Below are 22,908 nucleotides of genomic sequence, written 5' to 3'. Positions count from 1 at the left end.
ATGAGGGCTAATAGAAATCCTAGAAGACAAATGTAAGGATGTAGAGGCACATATCACTAGGGGTAAGACAGATACTGCCTACAGAAAAATTAAAGACACCTTTGGAGAAAAGAGAACCACTTGTATGAATATCAAAAGCTCAGATGGAAACCCAGTTCTAAGCAAAGAAGAGAAAGCAGAAAGGTGGAGGGAATATATAGAGGGTCTATACAAGGTCAATGTTCTTGAGGACAACATTATGGAAATGAAAGAGAGTGTGGATGAAGATGAAATAGGAGATATGATAGTGCGTGAAGAGTTTGACAGAGCACTGAAAGACCTGAGTTGAAACAAGGCTCCGGGAGTAGACAACATCCCAATAGAAATACTGAAAGCCTTGGGAGAGCCAGGCCTAACAAAATTCTACCATCTAGTGAGCAAGATGTATGAGACAGGCGAAATACCCTCAGACTTCAAGAAGGATATAATAATTCCAATCCCAAAGAAATCAGACATTGACAGATGTAAAAATTACTGAACTATCAGTTTAATAAGCCATGACTGCAAAATACTAACACGAATTCTTTACAGACGAATGGAAGAACTGGTAGAAGCTGACCTCGGGGAAGATTAGTTTGGATTCCGCAGACATGTTGGAACACGTGAGGCAATACTGACCCTATGACTTATCTTAAAAAATAGATTAAGGAAAGGCAAACCTACATTTATAGCATTTGTAGACTTGGAGAAAGCTTTTGCCAATGTTGACTGGAATACTCTCTTTCAAATTATGGAGGTGTCAGGGGTAAAATAAAGGGAGCGAAAGGCTATTTACAATTTGTACAGAAACCAGATGGCAGTTATAAGAGTCGAGGGGAATGAAAGGGAAGCAGTGGTTGGGAAGGGAGTGAGACAGGGTTGTAGTCTATCCCTGATGTTATTCAAACCGTATATTGAAAAAGCAGTAAAGGAAACAAAAGAAAAATTGGGAGTAGGAATTAAAATCCGTGGAGAAGAAATAAAAACTTTGAGGTTTGCCGATGACATTATACTTCTGTCAGAGACAGCAAAGGACCTGGAAGAGCAGTTGAATGGAATGGACAGTGTCTTGAAAGGAGGATATAAGATGAACATCAACAAAAGCAAAATGAGGATAATGGAATGTAGTCGAATTAAGTCGGGTGATGCTGAGGGAATTAGATTAGGAAATGAGACGCTTAAAGTAGTAAATGAGTTTTGCTATTTGGAGAGCAAAATAAATAATGATGGTCGAAGTAGAGAGGATATAAAATGTAGACTGGCAATGGCAAGGAAAGCGTTTCTGAAGAAGAGAAATTTGTTAACATTGAGTATAGATTTAAGTGTCAGGAAGTCAATTCTGAAACTATTTGTATGGATGTGAAACGTGGACGATAAATCGTTTAGACAAGAAGAGAATAGAAGATTTTGAAATGTGGTGCTACAGAAGAATGCTGAAGATTAGATGGGTAGATCACATAACTAATGAGGAGGTATTGAATAGAATTGGAGAGAAGGGAAATTTGTGGCACAACTTGACTAGAAGAAGGGATCGGTTGGTAGGGCATATTCTGAGGCATGAAGGGATCACCAATTTGGTACTGGAGGGTAGTGTGGAGGGTAAAAATCGTAGAGGGAGACCAAGAGATGAATACACTAAGCAGATTGAGAAGGATGTAGGTTGTGGTAGGTACTGGGAGATGAAGGAGCTTGCACAGGATACAGTAGCATGGAGAGCTGCATCAAACCGGTTTCTGGACTGAAGACCACAACAGCAATAAGTAGATTAAAATTACGGATCACATCCTGAAGCATCAAGGAACTGTCAGTTTGGTAATGGAGGAAGTGTGGAGACACACACTTGTAGAGTTAGACTAGAGTGACGATCTGAATCAAACCAGTCTTTGGACTGAAAACAACAACAATAACAACAACAGTAATAATCACTGGTGAAAGAGTAAGGCCAGATCTATGCTTCATGGATGCTGTTAGCAAATTCCCTGCCAAGAACTTCATTAAGGAGTTACAGTCATTCCTAAATGTTGCCAACTATTATCAGCACTTTGTCCCTGATTAAGCATGGTTTGTACATTCTGAACTAAACTGTTAAAAGTGTTTCTGGTGCTGGCATTTGAAGCTGCTAAAATGTCAAGCTAGTCTGAAAGCCTGCCATGCATGCAAGAAAGCAGTCGACACACAAGCAGAGTCAAGTTATTGGAAGAGCACTCAACAATGGGATGTACAAAACCACGTGCATTCTTTTACCTCATGTAGGGAAAGCATATAATAGGAAACAGAAAATCCCATTAGCAGGGTTGGTCAGTCGGTTGGTGTGGAGTAAAAGGGACTAAACTGCAAAGTCATCAGTCTGTAATGGGACAACCTCCTCTAACACTACGTTTTATTTTTTTTTAGAGAAATAACCGAAACCATGTATACTAACGAATCTTGTATAGGTGAACATTTTCGGCTGTTTCACTGAAAGAATTTCATTTGATTTTGTATATGATGTAGTATATTTCACACTAAAATGTATAAAAAAATTAAGTTGTCACAATCGATACAGCTAAATTTATTTTTCTTTTTAGATATATCTGGCATATTTAAAATTCATATTATTAATTGCACGATCTAACACCAATTATTAAATTCATTTCTTAATGTATTTATAAAATAATGATGTGGTTTAGTAAATATTCTTCTTTTGTCAAGAAAGTATGTAAACACTTTTGCTTTGTAAATGGTTTGGAATATTGTGAGTACCACATAATGTAAGTAGAACTGGGCATGCCTCTGATGCAGACAGACATATTTATGTATGTGATAGACACTAACAATGTAGTTTGAAATATTAAATGGAAATCGTAAAAATGGTATGATATTTAATAATGTGACAAAGAGTAAAATTCAAGAAATATACAGGCAAATCTTCATCTGTTACTTAGTCATCATGAACCCACAATGTTAAATCAAAATTTCAGCCACAAGAATGTACCCCTAGACACAAGACTTGGAGCCAACAACAAGAGAAAATGAAGATAGGTAAAAAGTTTTTCTTTTTATATCTTACGCCTCTTGAAGTTTTGAAACTAATGAAGACACTAAGAAAAATTAAATAGTGATGTGTTGGAGGGTAATATTACAAGTCCCCTTCATCCATCAAGTGGTAAACTGAAGCAGTCATCAAAGGAAGGAGAAGAAAGGCAAATCCTGGAAAGTTGAAGTGTAACTAAAACAATAAGAAACAGAGATAAATCCCAGAAAAAAGACAGCACAGACAAGATGTTAAAAGATTAATCAAAACGTGGCACACCAAGAAATGAAAAAGAACAATGAGAATAATAAAAAGGTGGAAAGGGCAGAGGCCAGGCTGGGCCACCCAGCAAAGGCCACCAAAGGTGCCCTGGGAGGGGAGGGGGAAGCCGGAGAGGGGTGCCCGACCAACCCCATATGCAGTCAATGATGCCAAAAAGCCGTACCTTACAGGGACGAATAGAAACCACTTTTGTGGGCAAAACAAAACTCCAGGTCAGTCGAGTTGGCATTGTCTGCTAGCACCAGAGAGAGCATGTCAGGAACGTTCAGAAGCTGCCTCAAAGCAGCAAAATTAGGGCAGTCTATGAGTAAGTGGGCCACCGTCAGGCGCGCTCCGCATCAGCAGTGAGGGGGCTTATGTCTGAAAACGTGGCCACGGGTCAGCCAAGTGTGACCAATGTGGAGTCTACAGAGGATGGTGGATTCCCTATAAGAAGCACCCAGAGAAGATTGCCACATTGCCATGGTCTCCTTAATTGTCCTTAGTTTGTTTGCAGAGATCAGGGCAGGCCATTCTGATTTCCAGACTTTCAGCAATCAACAGTGTATAAATGACCAAAGGTCCAGTTCTGGAACCCTAATTTCCAGACTTGGCATCCTGGTGGCCAGCTTGGCCAACCAGTCAGCTCATTCATTTTCTGAAATCCAAATGTGACCACGGTGCAAATGGAAACGACTGGCTGCCCAGCTCTGTTGAGGTCTGAAGATCCTGGGTGAGGAGAGCAGCACAGGTCTATAGGCTGAATGCTGCTAAGGGAGTCACTACAGAGTAGGATACTCTTGCCAGTGCAAGAATGAACATGGCTAAGGGCTAATTAAATGGCCATCGATTTAGCAATGAAGACACTGCAGCCATTTGGCAGAGAGTGGGTTCACTACACTGTGCTCTTTCATCTGTTGTCTGTTGAGCCATCGGTGAATACTGCTTCCGAAGACTGATACTTCTTAAGGACAACCAAAAACAGATGGTGAAAAATTGTGGTGTCAGTGGAATCTTTTGGACCAAAGGAGATTTCGAGGCACATACAAGTCGGGGCACAAGCCATGGGAGCACATGCAATGTCTCCCTGACCAGAGATGACTGTGGAGTAAGTTGCAGTTTTGAACAAATACACTAGAGGTATTCAGCAATTGTAAACCCAGTTCTGAGTCACTGTTATGGAAGGCAGAGCTCCCTACCAGGGAAAAGAACATGGTAGTTGGGTTATTCAGGGAAGCTATGGGCGTGTATAGCATAATTCACATAATTCAGCAGCTGTTGTTGTTGACACCTGATAGGAAATGGAGGGATTCCAGCCTCGACTAGTAGGCTGATCGCATGACTAGTTCAGAAGGTTCCTGTCGCAAGTCGGACGCCACAATGATGAATGGGGTCCAGTATCTGCAATTATGAAGGTGATGCTGAATGATATGCAAGACTCCCATAAGCAAGATGGGACAGAATCAGGGCTTCGTAGAGCTGCAAAAGGGTAGAGTGATCCGCATCACAGCTAATGTTACTGTGACACAAAATTTATTGAGGTGTCACCAGCACTTACCTTAACTTGGTGGAGAGATAGGGAAGCCATGTCAGCTGAGAATTGAAGACTGGTCCCAGAAAGTAGTGCATCTCAACTACAAGAAGTAAGTGACTACTAGGTAAAGCTCTGGGTGTGGGTGTGCAGTATGACAGCTACAGAAGTGCATGGCATTAGTATTTGATGGCTGAAGACTGAAAACCATGGATGAGAATCCATGACTGTACCTTTTGTATGGTGTCTGTAGGCGGTGCTCAGTAACAACCACACTAGAGGAGCAATAACAAAAGCAAAACTTGTCTCCATAGAAGAAGGGCGATGCCAAAGACTCCACAGCCACCGCTAGACCATTGATGGCCACCAGAAAGAGGACTCTCAGTACAGAGCCCTGCGTGAACCCATTCTTTGAATGTGGGGGGTACTGAATGAAGCATCCTCTTGAACCTGGAATGTGCAGTGCAACAGGAAGTTCTTGACAAAAAGTGCAACTGGACTCCGGAGACCCCACTCATGTAACCTAGTAAGGATGTGGTAATGCCATGTCCTATCATAAGCCTTCTGTAGGTTGAAAAAGACAGAAATGAGGAGCTGATGACGTGCTAAGGCCATTCAGGTGGTGGACACCAGGTGAACTAAATTATCAGAAGTGGACTGGCCTTAGTAAAAACTGCCCTGAGATGCAGACAAAAGACTCCAAAACTCAAGGAGCCGGTTGCTCACCATGCATTCGAGCAACTTACAGAGAATGTCAGTAAGGCTGATTGGGTGATAACTGTCCATCTTGAGGGTGTTATTACCCAGTTTCAGTACTGTAACTATTGTGCTTTCTTCTAACTGAGATGGGAACTCACCCTAATTTCCAGATCCAATTAAAGAGGGCGAGGATGATATGCTGACATTCCATGCAGAGATGTTTCAGTACTTGGTTGTGGATGCTGCCTGGCCCTGGGGCCTTATCAGGGAAATATGTTAGGGCACTGGAGAGTTCCTGCTCACTGAGTGGAGCATTATGTGGCTCCATGTGGCAGGTAGTGAAAGATAAGTACATTCGCTTCTCCCACTGTTTTATGAGCCGTAAGGTGGAGTGCTAGCTCTCAGAGGCAGATGCGGGAGTGTAATGCTCAGCAAAATGCTCGCCGACAGTGTCTGGATTGGTATAAATGGCACCATCTAAGGAAATACTTGGTACCCCTGTGGGGGACTGGAAGCTGTAGAGTCCCTAATCTTTTCCCATACCTGTGATGGGGAAGTACGTGATCCAATGGTGGAAACATACCATCCCCAGGACTCTTGCTTTTGTCATTTTACGAGTTAGTGAACATGGGCATGGAGCCACTTAGAGTCAATGAGAGCCTGCCTATGATCTCTAATGGCTGCAACAATCTCTGGGGTCCATCAGGGTACTGTCCTCTGATAGGGGAATCCTGAAGAAGAGGGGATGGCTCAGTTGGCTGTCAAAAGAATGGCTGCCATTGTATGCTGAACAGCTGCATCAATACTGCCTTGCAATGAGGACGTAAGGACAACCGCAGAGGTGAACCCATCCCAGTCAGCATTACAGACGAGCATTCAGGGGAGCAGCAATGAGGGAGGAAGAGGAAGATTGGGAATGGATCACTATTGCAAAAGTCATCTGGGCCATCCAGTGGATAGATGATAGAATACTATGACTGCAAAAGGAGAGATCAATAGTTGAGTAACTCCCATGTGCCCCACTGAAGTGTGTGGGGCTTGGAGCTCAAGAGACAGATCAAGGTGTTCCAGTAAAGTTTCAATGTCTTCACCATGGCCAGTGATCACTGTTGCACCCCACAAAGGGTTATGTGTGCTGATGTCACCCAAGACTAGGAATGGAGGGGAGGGGGGGGGGGGGGAGCTGAGAGAGTAATGCATTCTAGGATATAATGTAATTTGGAGGAAAGATAAACATTACAGGTGGTAAAATCCTGATGTGCCCATACCCGAACAGCCACATCCAAAGCCTTCAATGAAATATCAAGAGGTACAAGGTCACTGTATATAGAGTCCAGCACATACGTACAGACTCCACCCAACACCCTCTCATAGTCTGTATGATTCTTAAAATAGCCTCAGTAACCATGAAGGCAGGAGTCCAAGTTGCTGGAAACCACATTTTCTGGGTGGCAATCCAGAAAACAGAGTATGTGCTTAAAAGCTGCTGTAGCTCAGCCAGGTGGTGGAAAAATCCGTTACAATTCCACTGGAGTGACCTGGGGGGGGGGGGGGGGGAGGTTATGACCCAGGGTCATGTACTACCACTGACTGAGATTTAAGGGGATCCACTGACAGAGGTTCTATGGCAAAATGTCTGGAGAGATCTGGTCTCTCATGGGCCACCAGGATCTCCATCTTGGTGGGGGCCACTGGAGTTTCCTTCATCTTTGAGGACTTCTTTATTCCATCTTCTCCTTAGAAGTTGAGGACTGAGTAGGTTTCCCTGAATTGGTTTCAGGTACAGAGAAGTAACAAGAAGTCCAATGGCGAGCAGCCTGTGCTTCCTTTAGCTAACGGCTAGCATCTGGCTAAGGACCAGCAGGAACTGTGGAAGGAAGAGTTCCAAGGGACTTCTTCCCAGCTAGAGAAGCCGGAGGAGGATGAGGTGCTTCCGGCTGGGGGATGAGGACTGGTGTCTCCTGCAGGTGGGCAGCCAATACCCCCAAAGTGGGTGCAGTGGAAGCACCAGAAGGGCCCCAACTGCCTGGGTGAGGTGGGGGGGTCAATTATCGACAGACGTCCCACTGCAAAAGGTGCAACAGAGGAAGGCACCATTGACAGAGAAGGTGATGAGGTTGCAACTTGTAGCATAATATTGCGTCATTTGTCTGGAATTTAGACACTCATACTTCTATCTGGCCTTTGATATGTGAGCTTATCCAGGGTCTTATACTACTGGATTTTCTTCTCAAGCTTAAAAACAGAGCAATCTGGTGAGTGGGGAGAGTGGAGCTCACTGTAATTTACACAGATGGGGAGAGGGGCACAAGGAATGTTCACAAGCAGCAGATGTCAACAATCCCTGCAGACAGGGGGAGCAGTGCAATGCGAAGACATATTTCTGAACTTCATACACCTGAAGCATCTCACAGGAGGAGGAACATAGGGTTTCACATCACACTGGTAGACCATCACCTTGGCCTTCTCAGGCAATGTATCACCTCCAAAAGCCAAGATAAAGGCCCCAGTAGCAACTCTGTTTTCCCTTGGTCCCTACGGACACGACAGATGAAGTGCACACCCCGTCACTCCAAGTTGTCCCGCAGCTCATTGTCTGATTGCAGTTCATGGGAGATGATGTGTGGGACCATATTGAGACTTTTGTGGGGAGTGATAGTCATGGAAATGTCACCCAACTTTAGCAAGAGAGCAATGCCTGTGACTGAGCAGGCAATGACATTTTAATGAGGAGGGAACGGCTCTTCATCTTGGAGCTGGCTGCAACTTCCCTATAATTGTTCTCAATATTTTCCACAAAAAATAAAGACTTTATGGCCAAAAAGGTGTCCTCGTCAGCCCTGATACAGAGCAGGTATTGGGGGGGAGGTTTCTGCTCCTTGTCGTTTAGTACTGCATTCCTCCCACAGAATGGAAAGGGAAGGGAATCTTTGGGATTGTAATTTGTTGCATTGTACATCACCTTCTCATTTGAAGAGACTGCTGGGGCCATGTGAGCACCAGCGGGAGAAAGTTTACGTCGCTTCATGTGCAAACTATCTGCTATGGTGTCACCGACTCCAAACAGGGGCTCTCCCCTTGGGTGCCACCCAGCTACAGCAATGGCTACCTGGCCAGTAATCCACTGCCAGGGGTCCCCGTGCCACTGTCATGATGGGCACATACTCCAGGGTATACATGGGGAGTGTGCAGCATAGGCATCAACAGTGCAAACCCTGCGTGGTCAGGGGTCTACCATTATGCAGGTATATGATGACTCCTATGATGACTCCCAAAAAGAAGGATGGCTGCTGTGCTGGGCTTTGGGTGTACTACAACAGGAAGAAATCATGCCTGGTTGGAAGGGCACAGTGGCGGTGCATACACCACAGTGGGTGACATTCCCTGCACGACATGCAGTCCTGTAAAATTTGCAAAAGATGGCAGGTCATACCCAATGATGGGGACCATATAATTGTTAAAGGAAGGTGAAGATAGAACTGGGAGTGAAACTATAAATCAAGACAAAAGTCATGAACCGAGTCCAAGCAGGGTCTGCACCAAAAGGGGCATCAGACGGGAAGTCAGAGGAGGGAAGAGATAGTTGAAGTGTAAGTTTGCTGCACAGAAAGAGGAAGCAATGCTGTAAAGGCTCCCATGCTGTTTGCAATCAAATGACTAAGTCACACTTAATTGTACTCATAGTCATACAGTGGGAAACATACCTAGAGCCCAAGAATCTAAGCACTGTAACAATGATTTTCAATGTCAGCAAGCATGCCAGACATGGCTGTGATCGTGTATCAAATGTTATGATGGACAGTCATAATGTTTTAATTAGCATCTCAAATAAATCAGGCTGTAACCATGAAACTTGCTGATAGTGTTATTCCATTTCTACATATTCAATTTTCAGTGATGGATGAATTAGCAGAGATCTCAGTTACAGAATGCTGCATTTTAACTATTTCGAAAATTTTCCATTTTGAAAATCAATTGTCTAATCGTTATTCTGCTTGGATTGGAATGCCAGTGCAGTCATTATGGTGAGTAGCAATTTATCTCTTTCCTTATACTGTTGATATTCCAACCTCGATTTTCCAATTTTTGAACAAGTCACTGAGTGTCATATCTGGAGAAACCAAGAGGGCGATGGGGAAGGGATGGGAAGCAAAATTTCATAGACCAATAAAGTGTAAATGTGTGACTGTGCAGAATGAGCTAGGGTATTGTTGTGAAGTTGAAACAACCATTAGGTAGCTTTCCACAATACTAGTTTCTGACAAACACCTGTAACCTCATATGGAAATTCCAGTAGTAGCTCATATGCATAAAACTTCATGGCAGTCCTCAAAAGCCCTCAGCACCATGTTGTCCAATGGTCTCTGTATGTCCATTTTTTCAGAGATGGTTTCAAACTTCAGTTGTTCAGTACAAAATGTCAAATCAAACACTTTTCAGCTGTCTAAATTTCCAAATTGTTATTTTATTGGGCTATCAGTTTTGGTGCTATACCGACAATCAGCAGGTGATGTTTGAATTGATTGCTGTCTCAAATAGACACCAGTCTTTGAATGCTGGCCCCTATTTTGACGGAATTGAGGTTGGAATCTTACTACACATTGGTCAGGAGGCTTGAAGATTGCATAATATATCGCCAAAAATGGTAGCCCAATAAAAGAAGAATCTGGAAATTTAGATGACTGAAAGGTGTTTGATTTGGCATTTTGTCCAATGGTGGTTGGTTCTTCATCTTTTTCGGCTGAAGAATCACGTTTCCATTGCTAGCTTTGCTCCTTTAATTTGAATTTATAATGATACTCTCAGCTCTTGTCCTTCATGATCAGGCAGTTCAAGAAAACATCTGGGTTGACCAGACACAGATACAGCATTTCTGCTGCCGTCTCAGTTCAGCAGACTTTCAGAATGAGTAGTCACAAAACCCAGTAGGTGGCAACCTTCCTCAAGTTCAAAATGTCATGCTCAATGTGGAAACTGATCCATGATGGATTTTCACTTTTTCCATTATTATCTCAATTGTAATATGCTGGTCTACATGCAACAGGGCTCCCACTTCTGCTGCAATTTCCAGCTCTTCACAGATTGATTGTCTGCTGTTTTGTTCTTCACCAATCAGACTTATTTTGACCACTTTTTGGAAGCATTTTTGCCAGTTAGCTACTTTTTTATATGATGGTACATTGTTGTTGTACACTTCCACAAACTCAGCATGGATGTTTGCAGCACTGTTCCCCTTCAAATGCAAAAAACCAATTACTGCATTATACTCCCTTATATGAATCAGCTGTGCCATTTCATTTTTGATTCCTCTATCCATGTGTTATGATAGTGCGTTGTGAGGATTTTAAGAGAGACAGAACTGCAAGCATGTATCTGGAAAAAAAAACGTTTTTTAACTTTGTTAGTCTGAAGTGAGGATTAAAACTTTACAGCCACTCTGGTACAATAGTACAATGCACTCCTTCAGTTTTCCTCGAGTGACACCACAGCCAAATTGTTCTGAAGCAGAATCTCAATGTGGTTTGAAACAAAATGACTCAGAATGTTTACTCCCATCAATGAAGAGATTAACTCTGTAGAGTCTCTCAGAATATTTGAGAACTGCCTGCCACATCCATGCAAATCGCATACAGAATGACCTTCAGTTTATTGACGCAACTTAAAGTCAGCTATGCATTATTAGTTATGGTCAAAGGATCAAGATATTAAATGATATGGCATTTAATTGTAACTTATCTTGTAGAACAGTTCTTAGAAGATTTATACAATCATTCTGTCACAGGTGAAATGTGCTGGGCATTAGAAAATTGAAGTAGCACTTTGTATCTAATGATGTGTATTTTTTTAGGGTTTATTAATTACTTTGCAACAACTTTTTATGTGAAGTAACTTGTATTGGTACATTATTTATAATGGTATGTGACTAAAATTGGCACTCGGTACTGACTGTTGTCATTCATATCATCTGTACTGCAAGACAGCCTGGGTGGCATGCCATAGTTGATGATGTTCAAGTCAGATTAAACACATGTGCAATAATGTTAATGCTATAATGTGTCACTGAGGTCCCTGGTGCAGCAGCCTGTTTGCTACAGCATGACACTATCTCCACTTCAGGTTCAGTCTTGTGGACATTGTATTGGTACGTAGGAAAAGCCAAGGATAACCGCTGTAAGTGTCCGCAAAAGATGTATTTTGCTACGCCGGAAAGCAAGAACAAATGATACAGACCTCATTCAATTTTTTGTCACCTTATGTCTTGAGTTCTCGTGGAGAAAGGACATGTTTAAATATGAGATGTGTGTAGTAGCTTTCATGGTATCAGAATAATAATTTCTGTCAGTGCAAAAATATGAGGCCTTTCTATTTTCTTCTGCGCACCATGAAGAGGTCATGTCACACCTGCTGCCTGTATATGAGGAAGAAGTCCGATAGATGAAAATTACATTACCTACACAGTCAAGAATCAGAAGTTTTGTGGCGTCGGAAGAAGCAGCACCTAACAGAAGCGTGTAGATCTCGACAACATGGAAGTAAGTTCAACTTAATACGGACTCAAAGGAGGGAAGATATAAAGTTACAGAATTTGGCCATTAATTGTAAAACAAAATAATTGACTTCTGGTTACAAAAAAAACTTCCTTATTTAGGTATTTTTATTATTACTAAAAATAATTTGCACAACTATCGACCCAGTGACATGACATGGAAAAAGCCATGTAACCAGTTATGCAAATTATGCAACATTATTTACGACATTGTATAAAAATTTTGGATGTACTAATTATATTTTTAAAATGTTCATGTGCAATATCACGACTGGGAGCAAAATAACCAGAACCAAAAATTCTTGTGAAGAAAACCAATCTAAAAAGGAATCAAAAGAAACCGGAATTTGCAAAATATGGTGTTTGTTTCATCGCAGTAAAGGTAGGACCGCTACGCAACCGATTGCTTAGCTATGCTTGGTAGTGCCTCCTGCTTAATAATTAGATATATCTTTCCTTAATTTCCCTTCCAAAACGCAATGTAGTGAATTTTTTCAGAAATTTTTCGTAATTAGTAACGAGAGAAATGTTTGAAGTTTTTTGTTACAACATTTCGTGTGTAATAAAAAGTAGATAAACAACGCCTGACTACAAGTAAATCGTGTGTTTAAATTCACAACATAATATATTTCAATTTTCTGTTTTCCAAAAACTTTAATTGTAATATTCAATCAAATATGGCACAAAAATCAGTTTCCATTATTGTTAACAATGGCGAAAATGCAATGAGCCAGGATGGCGTACAATCCGATAGATTGCGATATGTTGAATATGGCTCGAACTTGGGTTTCTCGCCATGTAAACAGCGGCTTTGTCGTGGCCTAATGGGAGACACTGTGTTGTTGATAACGTGCGCCATCACAAGTACCAATACCCAGCGCCTCCACCAGAATAATGTCATGTAGACAAAGATGTAATTGTATGAATGACGAACACTAACTTCACTTAACGAAGGTTTATTCAGCACTTGTACATACAAGAGCGTGGAGAGAACTGTCTCCGGCCAGAGCACATACAGTATATATACAGGGTGTTACAAAAAGGTACGGCCAAACTTTCAGGAAACATTCCTCACACACAAATAAAGAAAAGATGTTATGTGGACATGTGTGGCCATACCTTTTTGTAACACCCTATATAGCTACAGAACATTCCAGTATAATGATTCTTGACATTTGTGGATACATGTAGAATGTACATGAACCGAATATAGAAATTAAAATTAGCAAATGCTACCAAGTTGGAGCTGCACCAGATGCAAAACTCGACAATATACAACGCCGGAGTAACCAGAGGTCCAACAGAGGTGACAAGCCCATTGATTGTGTTGAGGAAGAACTTGAAACATAACATAGAAACCTGTAGGATACAATTCTCCTGGACCCAAGGGGTGCTGAGTGAAGTGACATGAAGCCATGTCATATTCCCTATGTAGGTCAAAGAAGATCACAAGGTGCCATCAGTTAGTAAAAGCCTGTTGGATTGATATTTACAATCTGAGTCAATGGGCAGTTGCACAGTGCCTTTCCAGGAAGCCATACTCATACAGGGACAAAAAGCCCTGAAATTCAAGCACCCAACGTAATTGGAAGCTTACTATTCTCTTGAGCAGTTTACAACGTGCATTCATCAGGCTAATCGGACGGTAGCTGTCTAGAGATGTTGGGTTCTGCCCAGGCTTAAGTAAGGGGATAACTATGCTGTCTCACCATTGTGAGGGCAAGGTACCTGTGAACCAAATGCGGTTGAGGACCCTGAGGAGATGTTGCCTCTGGGTAATGTCCAAGTGTTGGATCACCTGGTTGTGGATGGAATCTGGGCCTGGGGCTGTAAGAATTGCAAGAATTCCTGTTCAGTGAAAGATTCATTACAGGATTCATCTTGGTGGGGATTGAAACAGAGGGGTATTTGTTCAACTCTGTGTTTCTGCTGGAGAAAGGTAGCACCTTAGAAAGAGGATGCCGATGCTGTTGTGTGTTGCAAGGTGTTCTGCAAGGAACAATGGGTCAGCACACAGGATCAGACGTGTTTACAGTTGATTGCCATTGGCGGCCCAGAAGGCTATGGAGCTCGGACCAAACCTGCGATGAAGAGGCAAACATTCCAAAGGAGGGAACGTAGTGCTCCCAAAATTCCTTCTTACTTTGACTGATAACGTAGTGAGCTTTAGCATGGAGACACTTATAAGTGACAAGGTTGGTCTCTGAAGGGTGTCATTTAAATCACTGCAGCACCCTTCTATGGTCCTGGATAGCCACTGCTACTTTCTTGATCCACCACAGTACTGGTCGACGACGAGGGAGACCTGTGGATAGGGGGATGGCAGTGCCAGCAGCAGGAAGAAGAGTGTCAGAGATGTCTTGCACAACTGCATCAATGCAATCCAAGAGAGAGGCATCAAAGTCCAAAGCATACATATATAAAGGCCAATTAGCTCTGCTGGATGCCCATCGCAGAAGCCTGCCGGCAGCAGGAGAACAATAGAATCACGGCAGCAGGGGAACAATAGAATCACCAGAAAGTGTTCACTGTCACAAAGATCATCATAGGGTGAACAATGTAGGGAAGCCACAGTAGAGGGGAGGAGATCATGATAGGAGAAAAGGTACAGTGAACAGCACTGAAGTGGGTAGGGGAACTGTCATAGAGGAGACAAAAATCAAAGTCTGTAAGAAGTTGGTCAATTAGAAGACTCCAACCTGTCAAAGTGGCACTCCGCCACAGGAGGTGGTGTGCACTGATGTCCCCGAATAGGAGGTATGGGAGCAGGAGTTGCTGTATTAAGGTAGGCAAGTCAACAGAAAGAAGTGGCCTACCTGGAGGAAGGTAGACATTGCAAACGGTGATTGCAGGGGTTGTTCACTCTTGTACTGCTCTTGCTTCCATACTGGTATCCAGCCACTAATGACTGGCACGAACCAAAGTGCAGACCCCTCCAGACGCTATCCTGAGGCCGGCACGGTTCCGACAGAACACCCAATAACCATGAAATGTTGGAAAGCGGAGGTCATGGAAATGCATTTCTTGAAGAGCAAGACAGAATGCAAAACAACAGAAAACAAGTTGTTGTATTTCCAGTAGGTGACAGTAATATCTGTTGCAATTCCACTGGATTATTGTGTGGCTAGAGACCAGGGTAGACATATAGAAGCTGACGGGAGTCATGTCACCTGGTCAGTGGCCATCACTGACAATGGGGTGACATCCATAAAAACTGGGTCTCATTGGGGATGAGGAGGAAGGGGCAAGGCGCCAGGGAAGCCTCATTTTTGGCTTGCACTGCTTCTTTTTCTCCGTTGGAGAGAGCGCAGAGTAAGGGAATAGGAGGCAGCGATGTTGGGATTGGACAGAGAGCAAGCAATTTTGGGCCCTCAGAGTGTGGGTCCATTGACTGACTTGAGGTTGCAGACTTACTACCTTGATAAAATCGGGGAGGGGTGTTCTGAGAGGGAGCTGGAGAAGAGGATGTCTTCTCTGGCTGAGGAGGAGGAGGAGGAGGAGGAGCCCCTTGAGGGGAAGGGGCAGGAGCCACTGGGAGGGGAGGAAAGGGAAAGGGGCAGGATGGGGCTAAGGAGGAGGGGGGCAGGAGTGAAAGTTGTTACTGAGGCAAAGGTAGAGGAGAGAGGCCTCAAAGCAGCTGAGACAGTCAAGAATCTTTATTTCCTGAATTATTTTTTCCTTTATATACATTGGACACTCTGGTGAGCAGGAAGACAGGAGATAGAGCAGTTTACACAGCTAAGCGGGGGGGTGAAAGGGCTTCCCACATGAAGAGGGCAGCCACAGTCACCACACATGGAAATGGCATGGCATTGCATTGCAAGGACATGTGGCCGAACTTGAGGCAACGGAAGCAATGATTAGATTAGATTAATACTAGTTCCGTGGATCATGAATACGATATTTCGTAATGATGTGGAACGAGTCGAATTTTCTAATACATGACATAATTAGGTTAATTTAACAACATACTTAAGTTAATATAACAACTTTATTTTTTTGTGTTTTTTGTTTTTCTTTATTTTTTATTTTTTTTATTTTTTAAATATTTTTTCTTTTTTTTCTTAATTTATATCTAAAAATTCCTCTATGAAGTAGAAGGAGTTGTCATTCAGAAATTCTTTTAATTTCTTCTTAAATACTTGTTGGTTATCTGTCAGACTTTTGATACTATTTGGTAAGTGACCAAAGACTTTAGTGGCAGTATAATTCACCCCTTTCTGTGCCAAAGTTATATTTAATCTTGAATAGTGAAGATCATCCTTTCTCCTAGTATTGTAGTTATGCACACTGCTATTACTTTTGAATTGGGTTTGGTTGTTAATAACAAATTTCATAAGAGAGTATATATACTGAGAAGCTACTGTGAATATCCCTAGATCCTTAAATAAATGTCTGCAGGATGATCTTGGGTGGACTCCAGCTATTATTCTGATTACACGCTTTTGTGCAATAAATACTTTATTCCTCAGTGATGAATTCCCCCAAAATATGATGCCATATGAAAGCAATGAGTGAAAATAGGCATAGTAAGCTAATTTACTAAGATGTTTATCACCAAAATTTGCAATGACCCTTATTGCATAAGTCGCTGAACTCATACGTTTCAGCAGATCATCAATGTGTTTCTTTCAATTTAATCTCTCATCAATGGACACACCTAAAAATTTGGAATATTCTACCTTAGCTATATGCTTCTGATTAAGGTCTATATTTATTAATGGCGTCATACCATTCCCTGTACGGAACTGTATGTACTGTGTCTTATCAAAATTCAGTGAGAGTCCGTTTACAAGGAACCACTTAGTAATTTTCTGAAAGACAGTATTGACAATTTCATCAGTTAATTCTTGTTTGTCAGGTGTGATTACTATACTTGTATCATCAGCAAAGAGAACTAACTTTGCCTCTTCATGAATATAGAATGGCAAGTCATTAATATATAGTAAGAACAACAAAGGACCCAAGACTGACCCTTGTGGAACCCCATTCTTGATAGTTCCCCAGTTTGAGGAATGTGCTGATGTTTGCATGTTACGAGAACTACTTATTTCAACTTTCTGCACTCTTCCAGTTAGGTACGAATTAAACCATTTGTGCACTGTCCCACTCATGCCACAATACTTGAGCTTGTCTAGCAGAATTTCATGATTTACACAATCAAAAGCCTTTGAGAGATCACAAAAAATCCCAATGGGTGGTGTTCGGTTATTCAGATCATTCAAAATTTGACTGGTGAAAGCATATATGGCATTTTCTGTTGAAAAACCTTTCTGGAAACCAAACTGACATTTTGTTAGTACTTCATTTTTACAGATATGTGAAGCTACTCCTGAATGCATTACTTTCTCAAAAATTTTGGATAAAGCTGTTAGAAGGGAGATTGGATGGTAATTGTTGACGTCAGATCTATCCCCCTTTTTATGCAAAGGTATAACAATAGCATATTTCAGTCTATCAGGGAAAATGCCCTGTTCCAGAGAGCTATTACACAGGTGGCTGAGAATCTTACTTATCTGTTGAGAACAAGCTTTTTTGCTGGAAATGCCATCAATTCCATGTGAGTTTTTGCTTTTAAGCAAGTTTATTATTTTCCTAATTTCAGAGGGAGAAGTGGGTGGGATTTCAATTGTATCAAATTGCATAGGTATGACCTCTTCCATTAACAGCCTAGCATCTTCTAATGAACACCTGGATCCTACTATATCCACAACATTTAGAAAATGACTATTAAAAATATTTTCAACTTCTGACTTTTTGTTCGTAAAGTTTTCATTCAATTTGATGGTAATACTGTCTTCCTCTGCTCTTGGTTGACCTGTTTCTCTTTTAATAATATTCCAAATTGTTTTAATTTTATTATCAGAGTTGCTGATTTCAGACATTATCTCCTGGATTTTTTAATAACCAGAATGCTTGGGAGATGGAATATATCGTTTGATTTTGCATCTATGTATCATTACCTTGACCTTCTCAGGAAGGGTAGTCTCTCATATGCCAGGATGAAAGTGCTGGTATCTACACAATTGTCCATAGGGGCCTCTATGGACACGCCGGATGAAATGAATGCTATGTCATTCCAGATTAGTCCTAAGTTCATCACCAGATTGGAGGTCCTTTTGGAAAATTACACCCTATGCTATATTGAGTGACTTGAGAGGAGTGATATTCACTGGGATGTTTTCTAAATGGTCACAGGCATGGATGAAGGACGACTGATTGGAAGAAGTTGTCTTGATAAGAAGGGAGCCAGATCTCATCTTGCTTAACAACTCTGCTTTGCCGAACTTGTCCTCAATGTGACCCACAAAGAAAAGGGGTAGTCTCCCCTTCCATCTTGGTACAGACCAGGAACCTCAGAAAGGTTTAGCCACAAGCTGGTAGGCCTGGCCCTCCTCCCAGGGGGTAGCTGAGGAGGGCAAATGCTAAGAAGACAGAAACAGGAATCGAGACAGAACTATTTCTAGGAAGAGACGCAGCTGCAGAAGAGCGGCCAGAATGTTTAATCCATTTCATGCACCAAACATCTGCCCTGGCAACCCCCCCCCCCCTTCCACTTTGAACAAAGGCTCGCCTTGTGGGTTCCACCCAGTCACAGCAATGGCCACCTGGCAGGACTGTCACTGCCGGGAGTTTGAATGGTGCGAAAAGATGACAACCACTCCTAGGCTTGCACAAGGCATTCACAGCACAGGTACCATAAGTGTGATCCCTGTGGTGTCAGGGGACTCAGCCAGATGGGGATATAACAAACCCAACACAAGGACTGGCTACTGAGGCTCGTGAACTAGCAAGGAGGTGAAAGGGCTATGGCGGGGAGGGTGGGGAAGTGGGCTAAAGGGAGAGGGAGAGGATGAGGAGGACCCATGGCAAAGATGCTAGGGAGGGAGGCAGTTCTTCCCCATCTGGCTCACACTACAGATCTCAAATTTAGAGATGGAGGTCAAACCCCTGAGGGGAACCAAAGAAAGAAAAGGCAAAAAGGAGGAAAAGCAAACCAACCAAAATTGCAAGGCAAAGCAAAGGCAGGAGGATAGCTGGGCTGACATAAAGAAGAACACCAAGAGAGGGAAAGGAAGGGGTAACTGGAAAGGTATAAGGGCAGGGAAGGAGAAGGAACGGGTAACTGGAAAGGTATAATGGCAGGGAAGGAGAAGGAAGGGTAACATAAAGCAGCCTGGAAAAGAAGAAAGACTGCTATAGCTCGGGCACCCGTGCGTGCCACACATGTACTCACAAAAGAATTGTGGGCCCCATGGGGGGTTAAGGACCCGTGTCGTCCACAATTTCTTCCTCACATTGAAGGCACAGTATTCTCAAATATGGCCAAACCTGTACAGCCTCTTCATTACTCCTGTTCCTGGATTTTTTTAACTTTACAGTTTTCTTGTGAGGTTGTTCTACAACCTCCCATTGTCTGTTAGACCTATGGGTGAATTTCTTTAATTGCTCAATGTATCTGGAACTCTGTCCATGTACTTTCATCATTAATATGTCTCCCATTCAGTTTTCCTAACTCTACTCATCAGCTGAGTGGCGGGCTGATCTCCCATTATTGCACACTACGTTTCCCCAACTTTGACATACTAGTGGATCCTATAACTTAAACACCATCTTCCTCCTTCTACACACCAATATCGCTGTCTACTAGTACCATTAGCATTAATAATATCACTTATGGCCTCCTTAGGAGAATCAGAAACCCTATTACTTTGAGGTGAATGAGTTACTTGCAATTCTTATTATCGAACAATGCCTGCTGCAGACTAGAACTACTGTTCCATTTAATTACACCCAATTCACCCTCTAAAACGGTTTCTATATTGGTGCTCACAACAAGTTTCCATTTCTTCAAAACATCTATATATATCTACATGGACATCAGAATGATCACTGTTTAAGAATTCATTTATGCTTTCTTTATAATCATTAAGATCCTCACTTATACTACACTTCAGCATTTCAAAATTATGACACAGATCTTTAATCTTATTCTCCAAATCATGTTACACCAAATGATACTCTTTAATGTCAGACTCAACTTATTTGTTCAAAACAAAACCCACATTTTCTACTGCTTCATTCCAGAGTATGTCTTTGATCTGATTTACCCTTTCCTCTAATCCACTGATTTGACTATTGAATTTTTGATTGTGCGAGTAAGAGTTTGCTGTCAATCTCTTCCAACATACTATCTTGTTGTTCAAATTCATGATTTACATCTGTCAATCTGTTAACTAAAACAGTCTTCTGCTGATAACTTTTAATAGTCTGTTAATTTATCTGCTGTAACAATTCTACTCTTGATCTCCACTTTTTACCATTTTGAAATGTTATACGATAAATCCCTTCACAGCAAATTATGATTAGCTCTCTTCATACAATCTTATATTTACTAAAAGACAAACTTTCTGCTGTCACACACTACCTAATTGAGATTGACTCGCAGCATGTGTGAGCGTATACTGATACCAATGGATGATGCACTGACGATGTAAGCGGCAGTAACCTGGGAGGTGGCATCGACAGTGGCTATAGCATTGGATGCAGAAACTGGTGAGGCTGCGGTGGTCGTGACAACAACTAATGACACTGAGGCAGTGGTGACAATGGCTAATCAGGCAGTGTAGGCTGCTGCAGCAACCAATGTGGCAATGTCAGCTGCAGCAGCATACAGAAATGTTACAGTTATTGCACCTCAGGCATGCCTCTGCTTGGCACCCCAAGTGATTGCTTAGGCCTTAAACTGGCACTGATGACCCACATCATGTAACAGGTGCAACAAATGTTCAGTCTCTTGTCTCCATATGACTCCGTCAATGAAGATGAAAGGTTAGAGACAGTAAGATAATATAAATTATATGCAATACCTTGCTGAAAAGCACACACTGTAACAAAATAGCCATTACTGTGAAACCTGCTCCTTCACATGGGCTCTTTGGGTTCCTTGTTTCGATACCACTACCATAGTTCATGGAGAGGAAATAGCTCTAAGCATGTTCTTGATTTCTGCCAGCCTACTGCCCAAAACATTAGCTACTTCCCAGTTCACCTCTCCCTCCTTTCGAAATAAATAAAACATCCTGCCACATTTTCCTTCCAGATTGTCCACAGTTTACCTCTGCCCCATCTTGCTTCTTTTTACTTTAACTATCTGATTTTTGTCTCATCAATAAGTCGACATTCACACTGTCATTACTCTTGACTTCTGAACTGTCTGTTAGGACACTTCAAACTTATCAGGTATTCAAATTTTGTGTGTTGAAAACAGTACACAGTTAATTTTACAAGAGTTCTGACTTGAGTCTTTCCTTGTTAACATTCCTTGAGTGTTGTCAAGAAATAGGAGGATATTTCTTGAACAGTCATAACTGAAACCAATAGCTTTCAAAACATGGAATAATAAAACTGTAAAATGAAAGGTATGCATTTCACAAAAAAGTAACAACACGGTTAATAGGGGATATAAGCATCCTAGCTAACACACATGTGCATATATGAAATTTCAGGCCCTCTAAGAGTCATTTCAAAAGCAGTCAGTCCAATTCCTGAGAAGCATGGTGATCTGGAAGAGTCTTCAGTGGTGACCAAAGGTCCACAGTTAGTATCTTCAATACAGGCATGCTGCATATGCTTCACACGTAGAACAGCACTGACAAGTCCATTCAGTGGATATCTTCATCTGCAATGCATAATTCACGAGATCAGCTTATTGTGGATGGATATTATCGTTCATGAGGAAGTATAGACCAACTGCAAGCTTTGAAGTCACAAATGTGGTTGCGGTGCTTCAGATCCGAACATTGACAGTATTCTTTTAACTACTACATAAGAACGGACTCTCCATACACACATTCAACATCCTGTTTCTCCATCAGTCTGTTGTTTCTTTCCACAATATTCCTACTCCCATTCCCTGACAATGATGATTATTTTGTAAACAGATGTGGTATTCATTTGTAGAGACCAAACACTTCTTTTCATTCATAGTCCAATCTTGAGATAGTTTAATCTTGAGTAAATGAGGGCCTCACTGTACCACTGGACTGGGACAATACTGCCTGAGATTGAGCACACACAATACACAATTTCTCCTGTAATGGCAGCTTCTGAAGTAGCTATGAGTTTTGGAGACATTGTCTTGCACAAACTGATGAATTACACTGTGTACTTAATGCCGGATTTGTGCTCTGTTGTGAAACGGTAATTCTTGGTCACCCTTGTTCTTGCTTGTGATAAACATTTCTGTCTCTGAAATATATTTCCAACCACTGAAATGATAAAATGTGGTGCATTCAACAACACGAACTGTTGTCTGTGCCTGACATGCTTCAATGAGTCTGCAAAGAAGAGGGTTCAAATGGTGGCCATGGCATTTGTATTAAAATATTGTGAAAAGGATAGATTGCTACTCCCCATAAAGTGGAAACGTTGAGTCACAGACAGGCACAACAAAAGGACTGCTAAGTAAATAAGCTGTCAGATAAAAAGCCTTCTTCTGATTTAGACTAATTCAGAATGAGACTTCTTGGGTGAAAGCTTACTTGACTGTCTGCACCTCAACATTTCCACTATATGGTGAGGAGTAATCTAACCTTTTTATAATATTGTTATTATTCCATCCTACATTTACCTTGTTGCATTACATTACAAACATAACCAAGTGACAGCCAAACTGTTTATGCTCTATCTGAAATGTGCTCATGTTAAATGTGAAGTGTATTATTTTTCTACATAAACAGCATAATTCAAGTAGATGGGAGTAACCTCTACAGTCATTTGAGAGCTTGTCCACTTTTAATTTTCCTCTTTTCCCAATTATGCCCACACTTTCAAGTG

This window comes from Schistocerca serialis, chromosome 6 (genome assembly GCF_023864345.2).
Source record: "Schistocerca serialis cubense isolate TAMUIC-IGC-003099 chromosome 6, iqSchSeri2.2, whole genome shotgun sequence".
NCBI lineage: Eukaryota > Metazoa > Arthropoda > Insecta > Orthoptera > Acrididae > Schistocerca > Schistocerca serialis.
The sequence above is the reverse complement of the archived record's forward strand: the minus strand, read 5'-3'. Positions refer to the sequence as shown.